At 44.6% G+C, this 25,165-nt stretch overlaps 1 long non-coding RNA gene across 1 annotated transcript; it reads left to right on the top strand.

Moving 5' to 3' along the window:
- The first annotated feature begins 721 nt into the window (after window positions 1–721).
- On the top strand, window positions 722–23,561 carry LOC117353597. The gene is made up of 3 exons (XR_004537987.1): window positions 722–839; window positions 2,486–2,561; window positions 23,452–23,561. It is a non-coding gene; the product is annotated as an uncharacterized LOC117353597 (long non-coding RNA).
- The last annotated feature ends 1,604 nt before the right edge of the window (window positions 23,562–25,165 follow it).

Genomic DNA, 25,165 nt, shown 5'->3' with positions numbered 1-25,165 from the left:
AATCAGAGGCGGAGAGGTGCGATTGGATGCAGAGGGGGGCAAGCAGCCGCCCCAGGAGCATGGACCTTACCTGGTGGTCTAGCGGTGACACGGGGCAGGAGCGATCTTCCTACACTTCTGCCCCATGCAGAGCCATGCTGTGAGTTCCTGTGGTCTCACGAGACTACAACAGGGAGTTCCCCAGGTAAGGTTTGAGGGTGGGTCAGAGCCAGCCCAAAAGTTATTCGCAAATCTTCCCTATTCACAGGCCGGCTCTGCCCCTAACCCCCACGAATAGGGAGGGAGAAGTGTAATTTGCTGTGCTGATTAAAGGAGGCATTGAAAAAAAGGAGAGGGAAACTGCTGAAAGGAGTTTTCTTTTTGAAAGACAATATACCTGCTTACAAGGCTGGCAAAGCAATGGATGTTTTGACACAATTGGGGTTTGAGTGCATAGACCATCCACCCTTCTCACCAGATCTTGCTCCATCTGACTATTTTTTGTTTCCAAACCTTAAAAGGAGTTTGAAAAGTTGACAATTTTTGAGTGATTTGTACATGGTTGCAGCAGCGGAGCAGTATTTCAGTGACCAAATAGAGTATTTTTGGAAGGGTTACAGAAACTTCAGATACGATGTGCCAAGTGTGTTGAACTTAGGGGCAAATATGTGGAATAACTTGCAAATTTCAGGCTCCTTGTCATTCCCTTCTTGGTTGGGCTGAGAACTTTTCGGCATCCCTTCGTAGATACCTCCAGCTTAGTAAAAGAATGATTCTTTTCTTAAATCATATCTCTTCTTTTCATAGTAAAGAATTTCTGGGTCTCTCAAATGGTACTGGATCCAACCATCTACACTGAGGTAAGTATTTCCTCAAAGAAGTTTCCAATGTGTGTCTATCTCAGGGTTCGTTTTAGTGTCAATCTGTATTCCTTTTCCCCAAACTCAGTCTCTACAAACATTCCTAGGGATCCGTCATCATCCATTGTATTCCACTGTCTGCTACAATGCCTCTCTTCAGGAACACTTACTCTCTGACTTTAACAACTTAAAAGGAAAATGCTAAGTCCCTAACTCAGAGCAGTGCTGGTGTGTGCATTTTCAGCTCTGTTCTTTGAACTATTTCTTAAAATGCTTTAAAATTTACTCTAGCTACCTGGGAAAAAAATAAATGTATAATCCAGTGCCATAAATGGAACCTTCCCACAGAACTTTACCCAGGTCTAATGACTCTGATCTACCCCTTCCTGAAGCAGAGCACACTTTGGTACTCTAATTAGCAAGATAGACATGGACTTTTAGGTAACCTGCCTTTATTTTCTTGTCATGGCAGTACTATGGATAGACATTAAATGTAGGGATCTTTCTCAAATAATAATTGCTCTGAGACACAGCAACCACCCCCATAAGGCTCTGGTTGCTGTTCTCTGCCTCACAGGTTTAGGGTTTAAAAAAAAAAAAAAAATCTCAATTCACCTCTGCTGTGCAGTACAGTACAGCTATCACTGTCTCAGCACACCCTGGAGTGTCTTCTAACTGGCTTCAAATCTGGCAAGGGACTTATTAGAGGCACCCTTGATAGTCAGTCTATGTTTCTATTTAATTAGCTGAGCTTCGCACTCTTCTCAGTCACACCTCCTCTGTCCCTACAGAGCTTACTAGCCACATGCCCTTTCTCTGCCTGCTATATAGCGCACGCTATCATAAACTCTCAAACAGGAATCCTGTCGTCTTAATTCATTAATTAAGCTAAATTACTGCAAATTATTCATACAAATACTCATAACACTTGTCCTGTGTAATCCGGATTACCCTCCCAACTGCCTACCAACCACCGCTGCCAGAATATTTACCCTGGGTTGCCATGGTGACCAGCAGGCACAAGTACACTTGCACTAACCCATCTTCCTGTAACAACTACCCCCTACCTAGCAACCATTCAAAACTGATTACAATAAATTCTAGTACGACAGACACTTTATTCCTGAACTCTTGTAGGGAACTTCATTTGCATGCTTTTTTGCTCCTCCTCCCTTACCTCTGGGCTGTCCTTCAACTCCTCAGTTGTCTTCCTACAAGTGAGATAGTTAGGAGCTTGTCTTTTCATTTTCAATTCAGTCTTTTTCACTAACCATTTGCAAGCCTTTTCAGTGCTGCAGAGGATCCCCTTTGTAGGACAGCTCTGGCTGCAGGAGAGCGCAGACTCATAGATCAAGGATCTGCTTCCAAGACTGCTTTGCAGTGTACCCGCTCGGATAGCCTGAACTATGGGATCCTTCCTTTCCCTTTTCTGTTTCTTCTCCAGGGCTGACTGTCTGCTTTGATATGCACTGAGGAGTGGAAGGAAAGCCCAGAGGTAAGGAAAGAGGAGCAAAAAGAGTACCAATGAAGCTCCCTACAAGAGTTCTCGCAAGAAGAGGTTGACTACCCACGTGTTCAGGAATAGAGTGTATGTCTACTAAAAAGAAGATCAATGAAGTAAGAAATATTTCCTTGTATTTTCCTAGTAGCTGATATGGATGCAGTAGTAAACAAGCAGATGTGGATTGGAAGTAACAGAAAGTGTGGAGACGAAAGGAGCAGGTAAAATGAAAAGATGTCAATTTTCTTAGAAAAATATTATTTTTATTGAGGGGAAAAGCATAATAGTAAATGGGATAAATATTAGATGGATGTTAAAGGGAAATGTTGAGATGATATTTCTGTCGGCCGGAAGATGTATGTAAAGGGGCCTTTCCTTCCAGTGATCTTATGTGATGTTACTGTGAGTCCATCTCCAAATCCAAGTACTCATGAGCAGCTTCTGTTTTATTGTTCATTTGCTGCAATTTCACATCCAACACAGCCTCCACTACAGTCCACATATCCGTCATGATCTCCAAAGTCCAAGCAGAACTAACCAATGGGCTCAACAGGGCCTGAGCTGCAATCTCAGAATCTACTTCCTGCTGTTTCAAGTTTCAAGTGTATTAAAAAAAAAATTTTTAACCGCTTAATCATGTTTCTAAGCGGTGTACAATTTACATAAAAACAGATTAAAAATCAGGGATAATAGACAAAACCAAAGTGGCTTAGTAAAACACATAATAAGACATATGGTCTTACTTCAAACAATAGGAAAGAAAGGGAAGAACTACAATCATGAAAGAAAAAGCAAAACAAAAAAGGAAAAAACAATAGGTTAGGGTAAAAAGTGATAAAATTTGTTTGTTTTTGCCCTTAAGAGGACAGTTATTGTCCAAAGGCATCCTGGAATAAAAATGTTTTTAATTTTGATTTGAATTATTTTATTTCGGATTCACTGTGCAAATGATTGGGCAGTGAATTCTACAGAGTAGGGGCAGTGACAGCAAAGTTATTGGAACGCAACGTGTTGATTAATTTTAAAGAAGATATGACGAGAAGATTTTGTGACATTGAACGAAGCAATTTTACAGAATTATAGGGAATTAAAAGTCTGTTGATATACTCAGGTTGATTATTTAATCTTGTAAAGGTTAAAAGTAAGATTTTATAACTAATTCTATGTTCAACGGGTAACCAATGTGCGCTGAATAGGAGAGGTGAGACATTATCGTATTTCTTAGTGCCACAAATGATCTTAATAGCTGTGTTTTGCACAGTCTGAAGCCGTCTAATTTCCTTTTTTGCAATGCCTTTATAAAGGGCATTACAGTAGTCTATGCAAGAAATTACTAGAGAGTGGATCAATGTATTCAAGAAAGCTGGTTATAGTGACTTTGCAAGAGACCGTATCATTCTAAGATGATAGAAACATTTCTGGACAACTGTACTAATGTGATTGTGTGTTTCTCCTTCTCTTTCCAAACCAGACCTGTAGTTTGGGGAGCCAGAGGAACCAGGCAAGGGAGCCTCCGCTCCTGCTCAAGGCATCACATGATCTCTCTGATATGTTCAGCCCAATATTCAGCACCATTTAACCAGCCAGGAATGGCTGTTGGCTAATTACATAGCACTAAGACAGCTAAGCACTAACATGCAGCATGAGATGGATGCTGAATATTAGCACTTAGGGGATAATTCTAGAAATGGCGCCTAAATTTGGGCACCAGTAGGCATCCTACCAGTACCGAAGTTAATAAACACTGTTTAAAATGGCAAAAAATAGCATCATTAAAGTGCCTATCGGCGCCTAAATAATACACGCCAGAATCGTACCTACGTAGATTCTTTTTATGCGTTTGTAAAACTGTATTATTCTAATTTGTTAAAAATTACTGTTCCTTGATGTTTTTTACTATCCTGTACACCACCTTGAACCGAAAGGCTAATGCGGTATATTTATTTATTTTAAAAATTTATATACCATTTAAAACTAAACGGTTTACATAATTTACATGCACAATGTTAAAATAACGACAAAGTAAAAGCAAATACATAATAAAATACACATATAATAAAATGAAAATACATACAATCCTCAGGAAAATACCATAATGTGGAAGTCATAGATAATTCATCAATTTTAGCTGAACTAAAAAAAGGCATCCACGAATATCTGTGGTTTTAGTAATTTTCTGAACCTACCCTTTTCACAGCAATTTTGTATCTGACCCACCAAGGAGTTCCATATCTTAACTCTTACACAACAGAAAGTCCTTTTACCTGGCTCAACGAGTCTTGGATTCACAGATGTCTTCAGTAAAACTAAACTCTCATAATGCAGAAATATTTTTGGTGTATAGCTGAGTATATTACTTTTTTGTTGTTGTTTAATATTTCCAAAAGTTTTATTGAATAATTGCAAAAAGATACACAACAAGGAACAATGCAGCCTATACAATCACACCCTCCGCCCCCAGCCAACAGTCATACTGTGATTCTTCAGTACAAGACGAAACAGTTCAAGTCAAATAATAAGCCACCCACATACCCTCCCACTTCCCAACCCCCCCTAGCCCCCACTCCTTATGTGTACGGAGAACAAAATATAAATCACAAGAGTAGCTAGGGAGCCGAGGACCACATAATGTAGGGATCCCAAACCTTCAAAAACAGAGAAAGGCATCAATGCAGGAGAGCTGTCAATTTAGACATACGAAAAATAAAAGCTAATTTCCCCAATAGATGCTGCCTAGTAGGTGGGTGAACCTGCTTCCACTATGCAGCCAGCAACAATCTGCTAGCTGTGAACACATGGAAAGCCAAAGTCTGACAGGAGTGCGGCAACGCCCCATGTGGCATATGCAATAAAGCACTGCCCATAGATTTACGAATGGGCTGTGAAAAAGTTCAGAAACAATATCAAACACCATTGATCAATAGGGGGCCACTTTAGGACAATCCCACCTAATGTGCAAAAATGTTCCTCTTTGCCCACATTGCCTTCAACACAAATCAGATGTCTGAGTGTAGATACGATGCAAGCGAACCGGTGTAACTGGAACTGGTAAAGCATCTTATATCCATTTTCCATCAAGGAACTAGCAATTGAGGGGCACAGCAAGTGTTTGAAAAGATTTGCCCACCATCTAGGAGCAAAAGTCTACCCTAACAAAGTCTCCCAGACCTGTATATATTTAATAGGTGGGGCATTTTGGGTAGTAAGTGCCTTATAAAATCGAGGTACACTTCCCCGACCACAACTGCCACCCATAGCCCATTCCAACAAAGTTTCTGGGAGCAACAACTCACCCAGGGCCCTACACCGGAGAAAGTCACAAGCCTGGCGGTATCGGAAGAAATCCAGGTCCCCCAAGTTGTAGGCCTCCCTTAAGTCCGAATAGGACACAATCTTGCCCTCCTCAAGAAAATCCCCCAACTCCCAAGACCTTGAAGGGCCCAAGTTATAAATCTTGGATCCAGTCAACCAGGCGAAAACCCCTCCGCCACCCAAAGCGGCGTAGACAGAAAATAACACCTACCAGGAAGCAAACGAGAGACCTACTTTTCCAAATATACTAAAAGTTTCCTAGAGAGCCTGTGGAAAAAATATCCAAAAGTGGAATTGGCAAGGCCTGAAATAAATATAAAAATTTTGGTAATACCATCATCTTCACGCTTTGGATACGTCCAAACTAAGAGATAGAAGAGGCCTCCCATTTATCAAGATCTGCCCAAAGGGACTTAAGCAAAAGAGGGAAATTCAATTCATAGAGAGACTTAGGACTAGGAGTGATATTAATCCCTAGATACTTAATACATTTAACTGCTCATTTTAAAGGGAACCAGCGTTGTAACTGAGCCCTGTCTCCCAGAGACACTGAAAGATTGAGAATCTCAGACTTATCCATATTTGTCTTAAAACCAGACACCTGGCCAAAATGCTCAAGTTCCACTACGATCCCCGGGAGAGAGGCCACTAGTCACGCAACAGCAAGCATAATATCATCTGCGAAAAGCAGCAACTTAGTAGAAACCTCATCCTGAGAAAAGCCCCTGATGTCCTGGCGGGAGTAGATATGATTAGCAAAAGACTCCATTGCTAAGGCGAAAAGAAGGGATGCAGGGCACACCCCTGTCGAGTCCCCCATCCCAATTCAAAGGACTCCGCGTATCTACCATTGATCAAAAGTGAAGCCAATGGCTTAATATACAACAATTGCACCCAAGAGAAAAATTGCCCTCCTATGCCCATAATCGACAGAGTGCTCAGCAAATATGGCCAATACACCCTGTCGAAGGCCTTCTCAGCATCAATCCCTAATAACAAAGCGGGAGGGCCTCCCTGCTGTGCCGAACAGATTAAATGCAGCAAATAGCGGATATTATCAATAAATCTATAAATCCAGCGTGGTCATCACGGCATAAGGTGTTGCATCCGGTGAGCTAAGATTTTAGTAAATAGCTTATAGTTCCAAGCTAACAGACAACAATCCTGGCTGGGAAACCACATAAATAAAACCAGACAGACCTACAACGCATTCCTAAAATCTATCAAAACCACTCTGTTTGACAAATTCATCACCTAAACAGACCAATCTGCGCTCACTACGCTTTTTCCCCCTACAAATCCGAAGCAATCTTCAGGCAATTCCTACCCCTCTCACTTTCCCTCCCCCTTTCAACCCCTCTTACATTTCCCTCCACTACAACCCTTTTCTTCTGTAACATTCCCCTCATGCATTTATAATTTGCTAAATGTCCAACCTTCTTTCGATGTGAACCACCTAGAAGTCGTCTGACTATGGCGGTATAGAAAAATAAAGTTATTATTATTATAGTCAGTGCCTAACAGCAAGATAGGCCTATACAAGCCACAGCTAGCCGGATACTTGCCAGGCTTTAAAATGAGAGTAACCCCGGCCAAACACTATGAATGCGGCAACTCACCAGCCACCCCAAGGTCATTAAACATAGCAGTGAGAGGGCCCATCAAGAGATGTTTAAATTGCTTATAAAAGTGATTTGAAAACCTATCCAATCCGGGAGCTTTACCATGAGCCAAAGTCGATATCGCCCAAAGGGTCAGCCTCCTGTCTTTTACGTGTCACATTTGGACCTAGGATATTTAAAGAGAAAAAAGTAAACCCTCTAGCAATCATCACCCAGCCTCAAAACACAAGCCCACACTCACCCCCGCACAGAAACAGCAAAAGGTACTACACACATTTCCCAAAACACCCAATCCCCCAACTCCCCAAGCAACCCTTTCCCAGCTACCCCAATACCACAATTCCCCCCACCCTCAACCCAACAACCCATCCCCCAAAAATAGGCCTACCAACAATAAGGCAATCAGAGGAAGCATATCACCCACAAACAGCCATCACCCCCCCCCCCCCATGCTGTACATAGAAAAGAGAGTGCAGAGAGGATTGGTTCCACAAAATCCAACTGGACATCTCACAAGAAAGTGCAGCAATAACTCAATAGTGCTAAAAGCAGCAATGCAATCAAAAAGAATAGATAAGAGCAAAATTAGCCAGAAGGCCTGGGATCAGACCGTGTGCGCCACTGTAAGCGCTTGCCATTATGAGGGTACCCAGCACCATCGCTGGGTAGATGCCACAGAGATTGGCTCCAATGTCTCCATCACAGTGTCTGCAGACTCAACCAGCAGATTAGCTTCTCAAAGCAATTGAGCAGCCTCCTGGAAGGAGAGTCCATAGGGGTAGAGCCAGTGATAACGGATGTTATGAGATTGCAGGCACTTCGTTGCCTCGCGAAAGTCACGCCGTTTACACAGGGCTGATAAGTCAGTATATAATTCCACTTTTGAATTTTCCCACATAATGTGCCCCACTTGCCTGGTGGCCTGCAACACCCGGGACTTCACAGGAAAGCGCAGAAAACACGCCACAATGGCACAGGGTCAATCTCCTACCCAGGGTCCCAACACCCGATGGACCCTTTCAAAGTCCAATGTAGGTATCTCCATGTCAGGATGTGCTGCTTGCCAGAATTTAGAGCAAATATCCACCAACAGGCATTGAACATCCTGGTCCTGCGCGGTTTCAGAGACTCCATGGGCATGAATATTGTTGCACCTGCTACAGTTCTCACCATCTTCCAGCCAAAGTAGCAGATCTTCCTGTCCTTTTTCCAGCTGCTGACACTTAGCCTGGAGCGCATCCAACTCAGCATCATGATCAATTACCCGCTCCTCGAAATCGTGCAGTTGGGCTCCCATATCAGCTACGGTTTGCCTAATTTTAGCAACATCAGTTTGCAGGACTGTTTGAATAGTCAGCATTGTGTCCTTTAAATCCTCCATCCAAGATCGCAATTCCGTTCCTGTAGCAGGGCGAGAATCCAGCTCTGGTGGTGCAGGCTGCGGTCCCAGCTCAAGCCCAACAGCACGAGCGCGCACATCCGAGCTGCCAGTGGCCTCAGAAGTTTCCACCAACAGGTAAGCAAAAGAGTTAAGGTCCGTGCGGGGTTTTTTTGCTCACCATTAGCTTTCAGTCCGTTTATCAGTGGCTTGATAGGGAAAAAAAATCAGCTCCGCACTCCCGTATAGCATTAAAGATTGCTAATGCAGCACGAGGTTCAGGGGAGCTCAGTGATTAAGCTGCCATTACCTCGGTGACGTCACTTCCTCCCGCTGAGTATATTAGTTTTAAGTAATTCTGGGATGTTTCCGTACAAAAATTGATGGCAAATTATCATTGCTTTATATTGGACTCTGAAGGCGACTGGGAGCCAATGAAGTTTTTTAAGATATGGTGAAATATGTTTAGGCCACCAAACGCCATTTTGGGAATGGCATCATCAGAAGTGGCATTAGGCGGCCTAAAGCGCCTACGTAGGCATGATTCATGACAAAGATAGGCACCAGAAATGTAGGCCTGAAAACCCTGACCTACTTTCCGGCGCCTATTTTTCTCAGAGGTGCAGTTCTCTATAGGGAGTTATCGCGTGATTGACACACGATCTGTGGCCGCTTTTAAGGCAGCCACCAATATCGGTGCTCTATAGAGAATCTGGGCCTTAGCTGATAGCACATGGCCAACTATGTCGTGCGTCTTGGCCAGCTGCCTACAAAATTTAAAGTGCTACCAGCATTTTAATTCTGCATTTTGTTTTGTTTTTAATTCTAATTCTGTTTTGTTTTTCCTCCCCTTTGTTCTACCCCTCTCTTTCCTTTCTCATTAAATATTGTAGTTCTGCCCTTTTCCTACCGTTTCCTCCTGTTTGTGATTTATTATTGTCTATTGTTACTTGTTTTTCGTCCTTTTGATTTTATATTAGTTATATGTTACCCTATTTTATCCTTGTAAACCGCCTTGTATTCTGATTTAGCGGTATATCAAATTTTAATTAAACTTGAAACTTGAACTTAAAACTTATTGTAACAGCCAAATCAGACTTCTTAAATAGCTGGTCTATATTTAGCCGCTATAAACTTACCTCCTCCTTTGACAAAACAGCGCTAGCAGTTTGTAGCACAGAGAGCCGCGCTGAATCACCTACGCTGCTCCCAACGCTCATAGGAACTCTATGAGTGCCGGGAGCAGCATGGGCCATTCAGCGCAGCTCACCGCGCTAAAAACTGCTAGCGCAGTTTCGTAGAAGAGGGGGTTAGTTGGCTAGTGCTGAATATCAGCTTAGCCGGTTAAGTTTATAGTAGCAAAAAATAAACCGGATATTTAGTGATGGTCACTGGAAATGCCCAGCGTTGAATATCTGGTCGCAGCGCTGACCGCAGGAGTCAGCCTCAATATCAGCCCCATTATATTTAAATATTGATTGAGCTGAAAAGTATACATGCACTTTTGAAGTTAGGTGCGCTATTGAAAATATAACCTTTAATGTGGGTGCTGCTATATATTCATTTACATCATCGTATTCCATGTGATAAATTATGTATTAGAAACAGGCTTGTGCGAAAGTAAAGATGTTTCATTTAGGATTTATAATGGTAGAAGTCATAACTCTCTTCCTCCTTTCTCCACTTTTCTGTACCCTCCCTACCTGTCTAGACATTTTCCATTCCCTCATCCCACTCAATCTTTAATTCCTCCTACATGCCACTTACAAGAATAGAAATCCCTGTCATTTCTCCAGACAATTGATGACAATGCACCATATCTGACCATGTTAACACGGCAATTAATTATTCCAACATGGCCAATGTAAAACATTTCTAGACAAATTAACACTTGGTCTGCAGTTTCCCTTCTGTGATCAATAGCAAGTGAGATTCCAGTATATTGCTAATTGAAGTGCTTCGGTGCCAAATTTTTCTGTTGGCAGGGACAACTGAGATTGTCCATTAATACAAGCTCAGGAATACATTATGAACCATGCACTGTTCTGTACAAGCAGTAAGAGATGGAAAATCTTTTCAAAAGAAAAAAAAATGTGCATGGACCAGCTTTTTCAAAACTTTCAGGCTGGAATATGAATTCAGTGAAGTAAATCAGTTGTCATAACCAGGAGAGCATCCATGCGCACAATCTCGCATCTGGCTTAAAGAGCTCTTCCAGGGGAACAGCAGTCTTTCCTATAACATAAGGAACACATGGAGTAAAGGAAATCCTGGGCTGGAATAGGGCTCAGTTGCCTAGGGCCCCAGTCCATAGGAGGGAATATGGTGGAAAGAGCCATAGGAAAACTGAGCCTCCCTGGGCAGAAAAGCAGTATATACAGGGTGTCCACAAAGTCTCTTTACAATTTCAAGATTTTATTTAAAAAACAAATGAATAGACAATCTGTGGAAATTATTACAAAATGAGGAGTAGATATTGAAGGTTTTTTTTACCTCATTTAATACACCTCTATACGGATAGATTTTGAAGGAGAACAAGCAAAGGATTGTCTTACATGATTGACGTTTTCCTCTGATATTCTTTGTTGTCCACTCTTTTCTTTATCCAATACTGTCCTTGTCTCCATAAATTTCTTGTGCCATACACAAATTGACGGACGTGACGGTGGATGTTTTCCATACTTAGTCCTGTAGTTTTGCTGAGTCTGCATATCCGATTTAGCTTCAATAAACCACGATACACATTGTGCCTTTTCTTGAGGAGCAGCCATTTTTTTAGGGGTTTATTCAAAAGCCTCTCTTTCATCAGCAGGGTACCTGAAACACCCAAATGCAATGTGATTACATACTTTGACAACGACTAAGTACATAGGACAAATATGATTAACATATCTCATCAATTGCCTTTTTAGTAATTTTTTTGAAATTGTAAAGAGACTTTGTTGACACCCTGGCTCCCTAGTGTCCATATATTTGCTCCCAGTAGGACTCTAGGGATATAGAGTTCCTGCTTAGTTCTGAGAGTCTGGAGCAGTGGTTCCCAACCCTGTCCTGGGAGACCACCAGCCAGTCAGGTTTTCAACATATTCCTAATGAATAAGCATGAGAGAGATTTGCATATAATGGAAGGGACAGGTATGCAAATCTCTCTCATTCATATTCATTAGGGATATCTTGAAAACCCGACTGGCTGGGGATCCCCCAGGATAGGGTTGGGAACCACTGGTCTGGAGGATCCCACCCCTATAGAAATAGGAGACCTGGAGAACCAAGCAGTTGAGCCAGGGTTAGAAATGGAAGGGATGAACTGCACACATGTACAAACTGATCCTGAACTCCGAGGTATGGAGCTGTAATTGAAACTGAAAGCTGATAGTCTTGGAAGCCCAGGAGCCTTGAGGAAACTTTCTTGAGCTGGAGGTGATCCCTACGCCCCACCAATGAAAAGAGGTTCTCCAGTAGCAGGCTGGCATTTGGTAGCAGTTTCTATGAGCTGCCTGCATGTCACTCTCTCCACCCCCTCCCCTCCACATGTGGCCAGTTTTTTTCTCATGTGTGAAAACCGAACAGGGTGAGGCCAGCTTTGCAATGGCCTATGGAAAGTGTTCCCACTGTGCCAGCAAAAAGGCTGTCCTAACTTAATCCAGAAAAGTTTTGGTGGCCAACTATATGTTCACTCCTAGTGCCCGTACTAGGCTCAGCATTGAATTCCTGGGTCAAATTCAATCAGTGACAGCACTTTTAAAAACAGTGACCATTGCTGACTGTCAGGAGAAAGACTTTACAGTATTTCATAGTAAACCCATGAAAGAGCTTTTATACAATTATTCTAGAGATTACACACATCCAAAACAGACCTGGAAAAGATTTAAACCTACTTTTATGGACATGAAGGTAGGCCTGGTAAGAGCAGTGGCTTCTATGCATTTTATAAAATAAGTTCTCTTTCACTTTGCTCCATTTTTTTCACTGTATTCTTCTTTTTTGATATTTACTGTATGAAAGTGTGGTACCATCTTCAAAAATGACAGTGTGCTCTCTATCTTTTCCTCTAAATCTTTGAGAAAACAGAAGTCCCAGCACAGACCTCTGTGTGACCTCACTTATCTTTTTATATGCAAGCTATTGCCATTAATTATGAACTGTTTACACTTCCTCTTCAGCCAGTTCCTTATGCAAAAATTGTTATCTCTACATTCCATGTTCCTTCATTTAAAGCTTACCTTCTGTATGATACTATTTCAGATGTTCTAGTGAAATTCAACTGAACTATAGTAATGTTGCTTCTCAAGTCAAGTTTATTCTGAAACACCCCCCTGCTCCCCTTCCAAACAACTGAAATTGATTTGAGTCATGGTTTCCCAGCCAGTGCCAGGATCACATATTTGTCCACTTCCTTTATCTCCTCAAGTCACAGTAATCAGCAGAACCCACAGCAGAAAACATGCAAGCACATGTGTCTTCTACCCAGATAAGAGAGATATAGAGGCATATTTTAGAAAGGATTTGGAAAGAGGAATTTGCATATTCAAGTCAGTAGGTGGGGAATTTCCATACTGTTTTACAAGATAGTTGATAGGTGCCATTGACTCTTGTTCAAGTCCTAGCGACTTGATGAACATCATCAAGTTTTTGTGGGAGAATACAGAAATAGATTGTCAGGCCTTTCTTCTGCACAGTACAAAGTTGATGTTGTCATTGTTGTCGCATCAAACACGATCCTCCGCCTTCAACACTGCCCATCTTCTGCTGCCCGGATGGGTGGTACATCGTTAGTCTGACATCCCCACTGAAACCTGTCCACCTTGGGAGGCCCTGCTGGTAGTGAAACTACTAACGGCATAGATTTCAGCTTCTCAGATGGGCGTAAGCCCCAGTAGCATGAAAAGCTCATGCACCATGACTGGAGGTTTTACAAGAAGCTCTGCCAAATATAGTGTCTCGTAAAATAGATGCAGCACGCCAAAACCTTTCCATGTACAGAAGGAGCAGCAATTTTAGACAGCTGCACATGGGGAGAAAAATATTATTCTCCTTCACATATACATGAAAGTGGCTTTGAAAAATGCCGTTCCCTCTGGAAAGGGCCTCAGTCATGGGTAGACCCCCATGGCAGCCTTCCTGTCTATGCATCGCCACCTGATTGTGGACCTCAAAGGATAACCCTCCTTAATAATTGTTGCCACTCCCCCCCCCCCCCCCCCATGGCATTCTCCATCAATGTGCAAACTCACACAACACACATTGTAATCTGCACCTCATGGCATCCATCTGATGACATAACTTCACTGTTCCAGGCTTCCCCCCTGGCAAACCTGAACCGTTTCCCCCACATGTGGGCTAGGACCCACCTCATCATGCCCTCCCCCTGAGGTTTACATATCCCTAGAAAGCAAAACACTTGAGGCCTCATCTGGCAGCCTCCACAACCCCTGATTCTAGGGGCTTTTGGGTTCTAGTGGGGTGGGAATGATGGCTACTTGTTCCTACGCTGATGTTTCTCTGGTATTATCACTATAGGTCAGTCTTCCATATATGGGAAAAATACCTACATATGGAAGCCTATATCCTAATGCAATACTGCAATATTACTGCTAGAGGTCTCAGCAGCCATTTTGATCCAAAGGAGCACTGTGGCAAGATCATATGGGCATTGTTCCTGCCCCACTAGACCCCGGGGATCGCCAGCAAGCCAGGGGTGGAATCATGGAAGTGAGAGGCTGTGGGGAGGGTCTCATTTTCAATGGTTTTCATCACAAGGGGATGTGATCCTCATGAGAGGGAACCATGTGGTGAGCTCTTGTCTGGATATGGATTTGGCATGTGGATTTGTTGTGGGGGGAGAACCATGGAGGACCTACAACATGGAGGCAATTGATCAGGGAGTTGCCATGAGGAGGAAAGGCCTGAGACAGTGGGGATTGAGGATCAGAGGAAATTCAATGTGTCTGCATTTGTGGGGATATTCATGACGGTTCACAACAGGAGGGAGATGTTAGAACCTCGGACAGGGTGGGAGGGGGAGAATCCAGCCATCTGCAGTAGGGAAGACATTAAAGGAGGGTACTGCTGCCTTTGGAGGAGAGGAGGATATGATATTGAGGGGAAATGTGATCATGTAGAGGCATGGATATTGTAGGGGGGTAACAATGGATATCAGGATTCACAGCTCTCCTAAAGCATACATGCCTTGAGGCTGGTATAAATTCCATTCTATATTTATTGAACAGAGATGTGGATTCTCTATGTGGTAGTGCAGAGCTGCCCAGACCACTCTCTCTTCCTTCCTTACCCATGCTAAAAGTATATGAATGGTCCCTCTTCTGAGATGGCAATTTAATGTCGGCCTCTCTAGAAAGTTAAATGCTGCCATTTACACTCGGTGATGCTTTTAAAAGAGGTCTAATAGCTCTAAGAGGAAGAATGGGCTGTCATATAGGCAATGATATAACAGCAGTGTGTGACTATTTTTCATTTTATTTGGAAGAAATGTTTGTGCATGTGACTGGAAAGAAAAGTGACTCCAGAAAGGCTGAGATGAAGGCTCCTTAAACTCTCAACCATATAAAAACACTGCTGCCAAAAGAAATGTGTACACTAATCTTTGGCAGCTCATCATGTCACTCTGTCACAACGTTAGCATGTGGGAGTATTTTGCTCAGAGGTAAACAGGAGAAGAGCTGTGAGCAATTGTCATGTGAATTTTTTTTCCATTATTTGAAGTTTGCCCAATAATGTAATAAGGAGTTTTGAGAAAACTAAAATGACATTATTAGTATAACCTGATGGGCTTGCCAGCCCTCTACTGTGATCTTTCTTCTTCCCTTAAGTGGAGGCGAGAATGTATCTAAATTCAAGAAAGCTTGGGACAAGTACATTGGATCTCTAAAGGAGAGGAAGAGATAGTAGATGACATAGAGAGGCAGACTAGACAGGCCATATGGTCTTCATCTGCCTTCATTTTTCTCTGTTTCTATGTAAAATAGCATGGTAGCCATGTTAGTACACTTGTAAAAATAATATATTTCTTTCACCCACCCAGCCCTCCCTCTTCCTGTGAGACTGCATTGGAATGGTTTTATGTTTCACTTATATATACTGATATTTGTCAAAATTTGCTTTATTTCTGATCTGAAGAAAAAGGGTTACCTTCAAAGGCACAACAAGGGTAGGAGGTGCCCAAGGCAGTGATAACTCCCACCCTCCTTCCCCAACCCTGTCGCATGGTTGCCTTCTCTTCCTCCGTATCTCTTTGCTGGTGCAAGCAGGGTCTCCAACCTGCTGCCCATAACGGCCTCGATCTCCCTCCGAGGTCACTTCCTAGTCCCGCAACCCGGAAGTGACTTCAGAAGGAAAGCCAAGGCCAGCATGAGCTGCGGGTTGGAGATGTTGCTTGCGCCAGTGAAGAGATAGAGTTACGGAAGTTGAGAGGAGGAGAGGGGCTGGCACCCCCCTTTACCACACCACTAGTTACTTCCAAAAAATGCATTGTTAGTCCAATAAAAAGGGTATCATCTTAATTCCTTTATTGTTTTGATTTATTTCTATATATTATGTTTTTATGTAATTCATTAAGTAGAACTGCTCTGTGCATAGCCAAAAGACACATTCCATCATATTTGTAAAGGCCTGCAAATCATAGGGTCCCTTTTACAAAGCCATGGTAGCAATACTGCTGTGTTAAATACACTGAATCTCATAGGGATTGAATGGGCTTCGGTGCATGTACTGCGGCAGCATCGCTACTGCAGCTTTGTAAAAGTGGCCCTTAATGTCCGGCGTCCTCTCTTGCGTCATGTTTTGCTTTAAAATTCTTACTCCTAGGGGAATTCTTTGCAAAAAAAAAAAAAAATCTAAATTTTGTGCAAAGCATTTTAAAATTCTGCTCAATTGTGCACAATTTTCTATGCGGAAGTAATTCATTATAAGCCCCGACATCCCCCCTAATTCTCTCTTTTGTTACAATTCTACATACGAACGTAACAATTGCCTTACTGGGACAGACTGAAGGTCAATCAAGCCCAGTATCCTGTTTCCAACAGTGGCCAACCCATGTCCCAAGTATCTAGCTAGATTCCAAATAGTAAACCAGATTTTATGCTGCTTAGCATAAAAGCAGTGGACTTCCCCAAGCCATCTCAATAATGGCCTATGGACTTCTCTTTTAGGAAATTATCCAAACCTTTTTCAAACCCTGCTAAATTCTCCCTACCTTCCCTCTACCCCCACCTAGGGTTTCCAGATTTTCCAATCGGAAAATCCGGACCCCTAGACCTGCCTCCAGGCCCATCCAGTTCCACCCATCCCTGCTTTGTAACGTCCTAATCCCGCCCCCAGCCCCACCCCTGCCCTGCCCCCTGCTTCCGCAACTTGAGGAGACTTTTCCAAAACCCGGTCAAAATGCCAGGTTTTCAAGACATCCAGACCCCTGGACATGTCCTCAAAATGAGGAAATATCTGGGGAAATCTGGACATCTGGTAACCCTACTTGCCCCCTGCCCCATTGCTCCAGTGACACCCACCTCATCTTGTTCCATTGACCTCTACCCCATGGCACTTCTCCCCACTTGCTCCAGCTGCCTCTTCCTCCACTCATCCCCATGCTCCCTACATTACTCCAGTGACCCTACCCCTGCAGCACACCTCTTCACTGCTTGCTCCAGCTTTCTCACCCATGCCACCCCGCTGTTCCCTTCCTAACTGCTACTTTCCTTCCTACCCCACTTGAAGCAGCAAGATAAAAGGAATAGTTGCACATCAGGCCACATTCTCCTTCTCTGTCATCCTGTGCCCAACTTTCATTTGAACTGTGAGCATGTATGGAAGCCCACATGAGTCAAATGATCAGTTGGGCACTTGCTGGAAACAGAGGGGGAGGCAGCCTAATGCACAGTGCAACTTCTCTTCCCATCACAATTTCTACAGGGAACAGATGAGGAAAACTTCCAGTGCCAATGCTTGTATAGCATTCCTCCAGGAGTAAAAGTTTGTCAGCACACCCGATTATTAAGAACATAAGAATAGCCTTACTGGGTCAGATCAATGGTCCATCTAGCCTACTATCCCGTCTTCATGGAGGCCAATCCAAATCACAAGTGCCTAGCAAAAACCCAAATAGTAGCAGCGGTCCATGCCACCGATCTAGGGCATGCAGTGGCTTCTCCCATGTTTGTCTCAACAGCAGACTATGGGCTTTTACTACTACTACTCTTTATCATTTCTATAGTGCTAAAAGGTGTACGCAGTACTGTACAATTAACATACAATAGACAGTCCCTGCTCAGAAGAACTTACAATCTAATTTGGACAGACAGGACCTCTCAGGACTGGGGTGATTCTGATAGAAGAAATGATACAATGGGTATAGGTATCTGACAGAAGTTAGTGGGAGTTAAGAGTTGAAATTGGATTTGAACACTGCTAGAGACGGAATATGACATAGTGATTCAGGCAGCCTGTTCCAGGCATACGGCGTGGCAAGAAAAAAGGGACAGAGTCTGGAGTTGGCAGTGGAGGAGAAGGGTACAGATAACAGGGACTTACCAGGAACTTGTCTAAACCTTTTTTTAAACCAGCTACATTAACTGCTCTTAACACATCCTCTGGCAATGCATTTCAAAGCTTAACTACCGTATTTTCACGCAGATAACGCGCACCCGTGTAAAACACGCACACGGGTATAGCGCGCAGAAACCACGATTTATGTACAAAAACTTTTGTATACCGCGCATGCAGCCCGACTGTCCTTTCGCCCGCCCGGACTCTCCTCTGGCCACCCTGACTCTCCTTTCGCTCTCCCCGACTCTCCGTGCGCTGTCCCGACTATCCGTTCACCCTCCCTGACTTTCCGTGCGCTGTCCCGATTCTCCGTTCACCCAGGCCCTCCTGCCCTCGAAGCAAACCCCCCCTCCCTCCAATGACCGCCCCCCCCCAAGAACCTCCGACCGCCCCCCCAGCCGACCCGCGACCCCCCTGGCCGACCCCCACGACACCCCCACCCCCCTTCCCCGTACCTTTGGTAGTTGGCCGGACAGACGGGAGCCAAACTCGCCTGTCCGGCAGGCAGCCAACGACGGAATGAGGCCGGATTGGCCCATCCGTCCCAAAGCTCCGCCTACTGGTGGGGCCTAAGGCACGTGGGCCAATCAGAATAGGCCCTGGAGCCTTAGGTCCCACCTGGGGGCGTGGCCTGAGGCACATGGTCGGGTTGGGCCCATGTGCCTCAGGCCGCGCCCCCAGGTGGGACCTAAGGCTCCAGGGCCTATTCTGATTGGCCCATGCGCCTTAGGCCCCACCAGTAGGCGGAGCTTTGGGACGGATGGGCCAATCCGGCCTCATTCCGTCGTTGGCTGCCTGCCGGACAGGCGGGTTTGGCTCCCGTCTGTCCGGCCAACTACCAAAGGTACGGGGAAGGGGGGTGGGGGTGTCGTGGGGGCCGGCCAGGGGGGTCGCGGGTCGGCTGGGGGGGCGGTCGGAGGTTCTTGGGGGGGGCGGTCTTTGGAGGGAGGGGGGTTTGCGTCGAGGGCAGGAGGGCCTGGGATCCCTCCTGCCCGTAATGTAGTGCGGGGTGGGGGTAGGGGGTCGCCGTGGCCAGGAGGGTTTGGGCTCCCTCCTGGCCCGATATTGTCGGGGAGTTGGGGAGTCGGCCGGGCAAGAGGGCTTGGGCTCCCTCTTGCTCCGATCGTGGATGCGGGTGCGGGTGGGAGCGCGTGCGAGCGGTCATTCGGGGTGGGGGTGCGAGCGGTCCTGCTGGGGGGGTGAATCGGGCGTCGGGCGGGGTGGGAACTATGTAAAAAAAAATTTGTATAACGCGCGAGGGGTATGCGCGGTAGGTAAAAACGCGTATAACGCGCGCGTTATATGCGTGAAAATATGTTATTCTCTGAGTGAAAAAAAATATTTCCTCCTATTGGTTTTAAAAGTATTACTCTGTAACAGTGCCTCTCCCCTCATCTCTCCCCCCCCACCCCCGTCTGCCATGCATGCCTCCCTCCCCTCTTCCCTTCCCCCATACCTGTAGTTGAAGTTATTTCTTGCGGCAGTCAACAACGTGCTCCTACCAACCACGTCAGCTCTCCTTTTGATGTCACTTCCTACGTGTTGCACCCGGAAGTGATGTCAATGGGAGAGCCAATGGGGTCACGAAGAGTACGTTGTTCACCGATGCAAACAACAACTTCAATTAGAGGTATGGGGGAAGGGAAGGGGGACACACACATGGAGGGGAGGAATGGGAATAAGCGGGAGACCGAGAGGAGGAGGAGTGCCGGTTCCCCCACCAACCTGTCACCCAGGGTGGACCACCCCCCCCCCTTACTACGCCACAGTTATGGTACTTCTTCGAGTGTCCCCTAGTCTTTGTAAATCTTGATGAAGTAAAAATCGATCCACTTGTACCTGTTCTACACCACTCGGGATATCTCTCTTCAGCCATTTCTTTTCCAAGCAGAAGAGCCCTAACCTCTTTAGTCTTTCCTCATACGAGAGGAGTTCCATCCCCTTTATCATCTTGGTTGTTCTTTGAACCTTTTCTAGTGCCGCTATATCTTTTCTGAGATAAAGAGATCAGAACTGAATGCACTCCTCCCCCCTGCTGTGCTCACACCTTGACTTTCCCCACCATACCTCTATCTCTTCGCTTGCACAAGCACCAATTCCAGCCTGCTGCTCGTACCAGCATCAGCTATACCTCTGATGTCACGCCTAGGAAATGATGTCAGAGAGAGAATCAATGTGAGCAGCGAGTTGGTGATTCTGTTCACGCTGGGGAAATTAAAAGAGGTACGGGGTAGGGAAGAGATGTGCATGCATGGCAGAGGGGTGGTGAAGGAGCAGGGGGCAGAGAAGAGGGGAGGGGAGGGACACCACCATCCTGGGCACCTCTCACCCTTCATTACACCACTGAGTGGCACCAATGAAATATTTTCATAAGACTATCTTTCTAGAGTGGCATGTCTGTATTAGAAGGGTAGGATTTTGATTTTAAAAGATCAGTGTTTTTTGCTTTTGTATTAGAAGACATAGCAGCCCATGGAGAAATCAAAATCAAAGTGAAAGAGTAGTTAGTAGCCTTTACAAGATGATAAAATTATGTCCTTACCTGATAATTTTCTTTCCTTTAGTCACAGCAGATGAATCCAGAGACTAGTGGGATTACGTCCACCAACTGGCAGGTGGACATAGAGAGTACTGAGTTGCCCTCCGGTATATCTTGGATGCACCTATACTGGCCAACCAGTATAGGTCTCAAAACAGTTGAAATAAAGCACCTAAAAGGCATGAAACATATGAGACATGAAACTTTCCTGAACCACTGATGCTTTCAAATCAAGAATGCAATTTCATCCGAAAAGCATGCCCAAACCGCACCTGAGAGCGACACACCCCACAATAGGGTGGGGCTCTGAATTCATCTGTTGTGATTAAAGGAAAGAAAATTATCAGGTAAGGACATAATTTTACCTTCCTTGTCATCAATAGCAGATGAATCCCGAGACAAGTGGGATGTACCAAAGCAGTCCCAAACGTACAGAGGGAAATAAACAAGCAAACTTGAAATCACCCGTCCCCCAAATCCTGCCTGCAGCACACATCCAAGGAGATACGACTTCCAGAGAGTATGTATCCCATGATCATACAGAGGCAAACCCTCATAGAACATGTGAACAGGAGCAATCCTTGCCCTAGAGCACCATGCTGCGGAATTCATAACTACAGTGCCTCTCCATGAATAGAATGAGTGCAAAGCAGTCTCCTATCATGACCACCAGGCCCCAAATAACCTCCTGTGGAATGAAACCATCATGTCTGGCAATGGTCCTTAGTTGATGGCAAAACCCATGAGCACCACCGCAGACCAGACCCTCTCCCCTCGCAAGGTTCTAGGGAATCCAGCCTGGAAACATAACAAGTGAAGACTCCCCCTCTAACTGTAGTCCTCTCAAAGCACAAAGTTCATAGGGCTCCCACAGGAGGCAAACTGCTGACCAAAGTCAAGAAGAATGCTACAAATTGACAAGTGTCCTCCCCAGAGTCCCAAGGAGATACTGTTGCAATCTCAGGCACTGAGATAGCTGATCAAACTTCTAGTCCACTCCTCCACATTTATGAACCAAGAAGGAGTGGAAAGAATTAACTCTGATCAAGAGTAAAAGAGTTGTAAACTAGCCCGCAACTAGCCTAGCCACAGCTAACTGTCAGCCAGTCGGGACTAAACAAGGTACACTAGGCTAAGCGAACTGGCGCCCCGGCCAAGGCCAACCCCTCCGCCCATGCATCGGTGACTGCCAGAGGCATCATCCCTCCTCCAAGAGGAGAAAGACTGATGGTGGCGGTGATGGCAGCTGCAGCGGCCCCCTCCCGAGCCGCAGTGGGAGGGAAGGGCCTTGGCCAACTGCCCTCAGGGCCTCCTACCACCCACTGCTGCCTGACCTAGCTGTAACCCTTGGACTCCGGCAAAGCACAGCTGCCATGACACCACACTCACCCATACCGTCACGGCAAACCCGCCCCGGCACAGGGAGCAGGAAGCAGCATTGTAAAACCCCTCCTGTGTTACTAATGTTTCAGGGGGAGGGGGAGGAAGGGGCCTGGGAGAGCCCAGGTTTTTCCCCCCACAGTTAGCCCCATACAGCCAACATCCCGCAGCTCAACTGAAGCCTATGCCACAGGAATATTTCTCCTCTGAGGCCTAACCCACAGGAATATTTCTTATCTGAGGCCTAATCCACCGGACCATTTCTTACCTGAGGCCTAAGCCACCGGAATATTTCTCTATTGAGGCCTAAGCCACAGGAAGATTTCACATCTGAGGCCTTAGCCGCAGGAAGATTTATTTAGAGACCGGCTCGGTCCCCCAATCGCCAGAGGGAGGGTGGGGAAGGGACCCGAGGGGCCGAGGTGTAGCCCCCGAAGTTGGAACGTTATGCCAATACCCCTAAACTTTATTGAAGCCGAAGTAACAGAAGACAACAGCCTTTTTCCTTTTCCCAGGAGCTGAAGCCAGGAGCTAGAATAGCAGCCATCCAACCTGCTGGAGATAGAGTATACTGGTTGGCCAGGAAGCTGTGCATCCAAAATATACCGTAGGGCAACTCAGTGCTCTCTATCTCCACCTGCTGGTTGATGGATGTAGTCCCACTTGTCTCTGGATTCATCTGCTGTTGATGACAAGGAATTGGAATTTGTTTTCTTTTGTTTGTTAAGGGTTTTTTCTTTTTTTTACTTTAGGTGGTATTTTTTGCATTTGAAGGCACTACAGGAGAAATTTATTTCACACATTTTTTCCTAAGTCACTTGTGATTAAAGGTTTTCATCATAATTTAAAATTCTGACTGCAGTAATTGGGACATTGTGTTTGTCTCCATGTGGAATGAGAACAAAGAGTGCATTCATTCACTGTGCACATTTTTTAAAACAAAGAGAGAGAAAGACAGAAAGAAAACAGATGCTACAGTATGTTTAATTAACAACAATACATGAAATGCTGAATCTCACAAGAGCAAGTTCTAGAAGCTGACAACAAAATATGATTAAAGTGCCCCATGTTGAAGATTTATAAATGAAAAGGAAAACATAGAGCATTCCCTCAGACAAGCAGTTGTTATAAAACTAAGAACTTTGTAAACAATTGTTTGCCTGAGGCTTTGCTGTTTCTCATTCCTATTATACTGTAGCCCCTTTCTTGACCTATCATTTTTTTGTACTGATGAATTATAAATGTCATATAACAAATTATCACCTTGTAAAATACTTTGTCTTATTTTGTGCCTGTTGCATGATTTTTTTTTAACTAACCAGGTCCAAACTGCCTTTCTTCTGGTGTCAGACTGATCAAAGTGCAAGGACATATCGATTCAACACATCTAGCAGGAGACAGCTGGATATTCCTGAAAATAAACAATTGCCAATCTATCCTGTCTGAGAGCAAGGTACATATATTTTATAAGCAGTTAAAGAACAGTGAAACCTAATGAGTTCTTTGGCTGCCTGCAGGGTGGCACTGCTAGTCTATATATCAGTTGAGTTTATGCTTTAGAAATGGCCACTTTTTCTACTTTCAAAAATAAAGTAAATCTCAGCAGTTTAACAGCAAATACCTTTTGCATGTGTTTCCTGCTCTGGACATAAAGAGGAGAAGACAATTTTCAAAAGTCTGCAGAGTTTGAGTTTGAAAATACTCCTAATGTGGACATGAATACAAAATACTTGGCCACTCCACAGAAAAGAGAGAATAAATACCAGCAAAAACGAACATAAGAATAGCCTTACTGGGTCAGACCAATGGTCCATTAAGCCCAGTAGCCCGATCTCATGGCCAATCCAGGTCACTAGTACCTGGCCAAAACCCAAGATGTAGCAATATTCCATGCTACCAATACAGGGGAAGCAATGGCTTACCCCATGTCTTTTTCAATAACAGACTATGGACTTTTCCTCCAGGAACTTATCCAAACCTTTCTTAAAACCAGCTACGCTATCCGCTCTTACCACATCCTCTGGCAACGTGTTCCAGAGCTTAACTATTCTCTGAGTGAAAAAAAAATTTCCTCCTATTGGTTTTAAAAGTATTTCCCTGTAACTTCATCGAGTGTCCCCTAGTCTTTGTAATTTTTGACAGAGTGAAAAATCGATCCACTTGTACCCATTCTACTCCACTCAGGATTTTGTAGACTTCAATCATATCTCCCCTCAGCCATCTCTTTTCCAAGCTGACGAGCCCTAACCATTTTTAGTCTTTCCACATACAAGAGGAGTTCCATCCCCTTTACCATCTTGGTTGCTCTTCTTTGAACCTTTTCTAGTGCCACTATATCTTTCTTGAGAAGTGGATGGCAAACTAATCCCCCCTCCTTTACTAACGTGTAGTGTGGATTTTAGCACCAGCAGCAGCGGTAACTGCTCTGACGCTAATAAGAATTCTATGAGCGTCAGAGCAGATACCGCCGCTGCCGGCGCTGAAACCCAAGCTACGCATTAGTAAAGGAGGGGGTAAGTAGGTATTATGTACAGTAGGTAACAAACCAAGCTTTATTGTAAAATGGTGCTGCAGAGACTTAGATGACCTTGTTTGGATTGGATTTATTGCATTTGATATACCACTTGTACATCAGTATTAATCAGTTTACAATACGAATACATTAGGCACCTTGAACTACCCTCTCTGTCCCAAACGGACTCATAATCTAACTATAGTACCTAAGAGAAAACATCACTTTATATAACAAAGATATGTACCGTATTTCCCCCAAAATAAGACTTACCCCGAAAATAAGCCCTAGTTAGATTGCACCTGAAGCCCCTCCCAAATGTCCCAGAAACTCCCTGACCCCATCCCTGGATTTGCTGGCGGCAGCAGCGTTTCCCCCCCCCCAGCCGATCCTCCACCCATCCCCCTGCACAGCATCTTTCCATCTCTCCCTCCCATCCAAAGCCCACCGACCCTCCCACCGCGAGACCAACATACCTTCCTCCAAACAGTAGCATCAGCAGCACTTTAAACAGACTGCTTTGT

This window comes from Geotrypetes seraphini, chromosome 2, assembly GCF_902459505.1.
Source record: "Geotrypetes seraphini chromosome 2, aGeoSer1.1, whole genome shotgun sequence".
Classification (NCBI taxonomy): domain Eukaryota; kingdom Metazoa; phylum Chordata; class Amphibia; order Gymnophiona; family Dermophiidae; genus Geotrypetes; species Geotrypetes seraphini.
The sequence above is the reverse complement of the archived record's forward strand: the minus strand, read 5'-3'. Positions and strand labels throughout refer to the sequence as shown.